Source organism: Oryzias melastigma, linkage group LG18 (assembly GCF_002922805.2).
Source record: "Oryzias melastigma strain HK-1 linkage group LG18, ASM292280v2, whole genome shotgun sequence".
In the NCBI taxonomy this organism is placed as follows: Eukaryota; Metazoa; Chordata; class Actinopteri; order Beloniformes; family Adrianichthyidae; genus Oryzias; species Oryzias melastigma.
The window spans coordinates 17,692,280-17,698,281 of record NC_050529.1 but is presented as its reverse complement, the minus strand read 5'-3'; positions in this window follow the sequence as shown (position 1 = coordinate 17,698,281).

Here is a 6,002-nt window from a genome sequence, read left to right as displayed (position 1 = left end):
CACTCTGTGGGAGAGGCAGGCGGTACAGAGAGCAAAAACCATTATTCAGACAAATGAACACATCCTGTCCTCCAGTTTTTCAATGTTACCGTCTGGCCGTCGTTTTATTGTCCCATCCAGGAAAAAAACAGGTACACATCTTTTATCCCTAGTGCTATAAAACTTTAAATCAAATTGGCTACACTCGGCCCTAGAGTAGAACCTGTTCCACAGTTATCTTTTAAATAATTAATTTACAAACTATTTTATTTATTGTTTCATGCACTGTTTTGTGTTGTTGTGTGTTTTGTCTTGCCTTTTACTGTCATGTTTTATCTGTCCTTGCTGGAGAGCTGTTTTAACTGAATTGCCCCCTAGGGGATTAATAAAGTAATCTATCTATCTATCTATCTATCTATCTATCTATCTATCTATCTATCTATCTATCTATCTATCTATCTATCTATCTATCTATCTATCCTTCCACTCCCTTTCAGAGGATCTACTTGTGATTCACTAAGTAATATGTTGTCATTGTGACCTGATTGCTTGAAATAAACCATTTCATTTATTCATTCATTCATTCAGTCAGTCACTGGCCAGCAGTCTAAACAAAAAGAGAAAGATGGAGGCCCTGTGGTGCTGCAATTTGCCAGGATTTTAACTAATTCAGACTTTTTATTTCACTGATTAATTTTAAGCGTCTCTATGAAGGCAAGGTTCAACACTTTTTACTGCAACTTTGGTACCATGGAGGCATACTGCAAGACTGCAAAACAGTGACAAGAAATGTGGACCATGTTAATAGTTATCTTAATGAGCCCAAATTCATCCGACCACATTTCAATGAGTTGCTGTGTCTCCTTGTGATGTTATGTTATTGTTTTTAAGAGAATTCTGTTAAAGAACTACAATACAGCTTTTAGGATGACATCACGGGAGCTCCCTGCATGCGTGCCACATAGCAAGACGCGGAAAAGCAAGTAATGAGTGGTTTTAGTGGTGTTGAAATTAATGATGTAACAATTAATTAGTTGAACCAACTACTTCCTTTTTGTTAACATGACAATCAATGCATTAAATTTGTCCATGGCTCACCGATTACCTCGTCCGTAACATGTTGACCGCAGGCTAAGGTGGCCGTTTTGGTTCAGTTATTTCTGTCTCTGAGCGGATCGTATTCAGACTGAAGAATCTCAGAGCAAACTGAAGTTCAGTCCGATTGGAACCGAACCGAGACTACCTTGATAGATGGGTCCAAGAGCAGATCCTTGTCCGAGACCAGGATTTGTTAGTGTGTATTCAGACTGAGACTTTGTTCCGCATTATTTGGGGAAACGAACTCTGGGTCACTTAAAGCCAGGGGCGTCCAAATTCAGGCGTCTAGGGCCGCCCTCCTGCTGTTTTTCCAAAAATTCTGCCTAATCTGCTGCTGATTACCTGGATCTGGTGTGTTTGGCAAAATAAGGAGCTGGCAGGTTTGTTGGAAAACATGTAGGACACTGGTCCTCAAGGACTGACTTAGGACACCCTTGCTTTAAGCAAATGTGTCCAGTCTGAGTACACCTTTAATAATGTTGTCTGTCCTGAGTCTGGCTGTACAATCGTATGGGAGTAGACTGAACAGCAGCGGTCTCTGGGCACAACCTTGTGGTGAGCTCATTGAGATGGGCCTTGATGCACGTCTGCCAGTCTTGACTGCAGTCTGTCTTTCATGAAACTGAGCGTCCAATTGTCCCAGTCGGGGAGCTAGAACTTTTTCTATGGGGCGCAGAAGACTTTGGTGGGATGACAAATGAGAACAGCAGAGAGGAAGGCCATTGCAAATAAAAGGTTCTAAAATACATTTTCAAAACTATTTCATTATTGTTAATAATATGAAAACCACTGTTCTATTAGCTTAGCTATTAGCTATTTCTAATATATAAAGAAGCTTCTATTGATGATTTCTTAACCCTTTGACACCTGAATTTATCCCCAATTATGATTTTTTTTTAATTCAAGTAAATTCTAAAAAATGTTGAGATAGTAAATTTGACAATAGCACATAAACTAGATATATTTTAAGGTTTGTCACTGATCAGCAAACAAGCTGTATAGACAAAATAAAATATTTGCTCCCATCTACAGCATAAAAATATTAACATTCATACAGTTATTTCCAGTATTTTCACTTGAATGACCGAGTAGTAGTAGTAAACCAGTACCATAATCTAAAAAAGACACATTATAAACATGTCTTTTCAATGCAGAAAGTATGTATTGCTTCAGTCAAATTGCGAACTGCAGTAAAGCAATTGCTGTTCTTCATCATCTGTCTAATCACTGTTGCTGATTTCATCATCCACTTGAAAAAAAACTCAATTTACAAAAAAACAGCATTTTATTTATTCGATGTGTTTACAAATTACATTCATAAAAATCACAAAAAGCTGAAACTCCGCTTAACATAATTTTGTAATCACCTGCTGGCCCATGAAGGGGGTCTTCTTCACTTTCTCCACAGTCATCTGTCCTGACTGGCCTCAGCTGGAGCTCTGCGTCGCAGTCTACATGCTGCTTTCTATAGAATTAGACCACATTTATTTTTTTGGACAGATATAAAGAACAGTAATGATCAGAAATCAAATTTTTCCCACCACTATATTACTAAAATGGCTATAAATACTCTGAGTATTTTCTAAAGAAAATATATGTGAGTCTTAAATGCCTTTACATTGCTACATTTATGGCAGAGCATTTGCTTGTAGCTTCGGGACAAACACAAATTATCACATATCTTTAAAAATGTCCATCATAAGTACTCTACTGCTTTGTAGTAATAAGATAATTAATCAATAAGTACCTACATATTTCTATCTTGCACAACTTACCTTAGATAAGAACATTTTGTGAGATTATTTGCTAAAAAAACGGCGCTCCAGCGTAAGTAGCTTTGAAACAAGAACAGGATGGTGCTCCGCCTCTGAAACCCATCCTATGGGAAACTAATGCTTGATAAATGTTTCTAGGAATATATTGAAAGTAAATCAACTGGGAGGGGAGAAATACAGATGGTATTGTTGGTACATTTTGAGCAAAACCAGTTTGAGGCCAGAATGCCTCAATTGTACCAAGAGGTTGACTCAAAAATTGGGGTGGCAATGCTATTTGTTGGGGGGCCAGTTGCCACCCTTTGCAACTCTGTCGCTCCGCCCTGCCGTGTCCACCTTTTTTTGCTTCAGTTTCTCCACCAGCTGCTGTGGAAAAGCTGAGCTGAAGTTAATGAAGAGGACTCCAGCATAGGTGTCATTCCTCTCCAGATGAGACAGCATCAGGTGTAGAGTGATGGAGATGGCTTCATCCATGGATCGGTTTGCTTTATAAGCAAATTGTGAAGGGACCAGATTTATTGGAAGATTGTTCTTGATGTGCTTTAGGACCAAGTGCTCTAGATATTCGGTCACAATTGGTGTGAGGACCACAAGGTGATAGTCATTTGGGCAGGCTAGATTTGTCTTCTTTGGGACTGGAGTAATACCAGCAGTTTTTAGACAAATGGGTACAAATACATGCCTGAATGATATTTTTAAGATGTTGGTGAAAGCATCTTTCAATTTCTCCACACAGTCCTTCTAAACTCGTCCATGGATGTTTTGCAGGTCAGCCGCTTTGCAGGGATTGTCAACACATTCTTATCCCCAAGTTGTCACATACTGACGTTTGGATCAGGCCTTTTCTGCATCACTTTTTGATGTTTAGGGTGACCCCAACTCATCGTTTTTGACGTGCTGGCTGTTTGTCAAACCAAAGGTCTGCAACCCTCAGGATGCAATACCAGATGCGGTACCGGATGTGCACTGGTCTCTTTAGGATGCATCCAGTACCGGTACCCTAACCTTAACCCAGTGCTGGTTTGCATCCGGTACCCCATCTGGTCTGGTGTCGGGTTAAGGTTAGGCTAGAGGTACTGGGTTTGCGTACTGGTGCGCTACGCCTTACTGTTCTGGACTGGTTCATGACCCAGAGGTTGACCCGTGATTTAATAGGAACAGCCAGTACATCAAAAAACAACGAGCTGGAGACACCAAAATCATCAAAAAGTGATGCGGAGGATGCCTTAACCAATTTGTGACAACTTTGGGAGTGAGAATGTGTTGGCATTGCGGGTCCCCGTCCTAAAAATATTAAAATTCACTTTTTAATGGGATACCTTTTTAAAGCTTTAGCTTTCAAAAGCACTTTACGTCTAAGCACTTTCAATTTAATATGACACCAAGCAATCAGGGGAAGAGAATGCCAATTCAGTCATAAATTAAAATGTGCTTTGCTTGAGGAACTTTGTGTTTTTCTCCCCTAAAGTACACTATTATAGTAGAAGATGTTGATTGTGGAAAATGTCAAGTCACTTCAGCTTTTAATAAAAAGCTCTATCATTTAGATTCAATACTGCAACCATACAGTTCACCAAACACCTATAAGCAACACTCTTAAAACATTGTTTTTCTTCTTGAGTTCTCAGGAACAATTTCTTTTGGTTTTAATAATTAGTTAATAAACTCTACTTGCCATTTTAGATTACTTAGTTTCTTTCCATTATGTTCGGCTCTTTTTTATCCATGTTTGTTTTAACACTTTATTGATTTGTTATCTGCTATTCACCTTGGTTTTCTTCGTTTATAGGCAAATAATCATTGTTTTGTGCTTCTGTCAGTTCAGAGTTAAAGTTTTTTTGCATCTAGAGCAAGAGTGGAAAAATCTACAGCACAGGGGCCATAAGCTGGCCTTTAAACCATTTAATCCGGTCCACCAAGATTAAATACATTCTATTGATAGTTTATTTGTATTTATGTGGTGTCTGAAGATTTTGTTGTTTTTCTGATGCTTTTCTGATGTTCAGACAGTCGTTTTTTAATCATTCTAACTGGACATGAACACAGCATTATTCTGAGTTTGCATTTTACTCCAAGGGACCCATTGATGCAGGTGGCATTAAAATTAAAAGTCACAAATTTCAAACTTAAACCCTAAAATGTTATGTTTAAAATATACATTTTCAATTATTATTAAACCATGATTTTATCCAGATGCTATGTTATTTCTTTCTCTTATGAGGTGGATTACTAAAACATTGCATGAATCTGCTTCTGGACCAGCTCTTTTGTCGAATTTTAGAACCCTTTGTGGCCCATGAGTAAAAGGCCAACTCTGAATTTTTCCCCAACACTCAAAAAAATGATTCAAGCCCCTCTTAAAGGTGACACATTAGGATTTAATTCATTTTACTCAAATTCAGTAGTTAATCAGAAAAGTATTTATATCTCATTCATGTTAACTAAAGGTATTTAATAGCAAAGAGCCCCTGATCCATTAACTCAAAATTATTATACAAATTCAAAGAAATAAGCTGACACAAGTTTCCTCTGTTGCTGTTATAAGAAATGTGCCGTTAAAAAAAGATGGAGGCTTGTCACATTATACAGAAGCGAATGTGGTAACAACATCAGAGCAGTGAGTTCATTGAAAAGCCACTACAACCTTAATTGAAAAAGACTTAACAGGTTTTCTGCGGGGATTTTGTAGTCAATAAGTTGCTTTAAATCCGCTGATGCCACAAATGTGCCAGAAAAGAAAGAAATGTGCCAGAAAAAGCAATTAAAACCTCAGCATGTGCAGCACTACAGATTATGGAAGTGTATTTATTTGAAGTCTAAGTTGAGTTACAAAAATCAAATGGGTATACTGCATTGCTGAATTTAAACAAAAGCCGATAGGCGTTTTACATCATTCTTGTGCCATCACACAGGGTGAAGGCCTGCCAAGATTCTTATCAGAAACCATAAAAATGATAGATGCACTATTAATAACTCTCCTTCAGATTGAACATTGTTGATTCAGTGATGGCCCGGGTTTCGTTAATGTCTTGAACCTTGCCGAGCTGGAAGATCTTGTCAGTGATTGAGTGCTGCGCAGCTCCCGCAGCTCGTCTGTGCCAATGTAGGCATAGTTGACAACATTTGCAAAGCTGACAAGCACAATGTAAA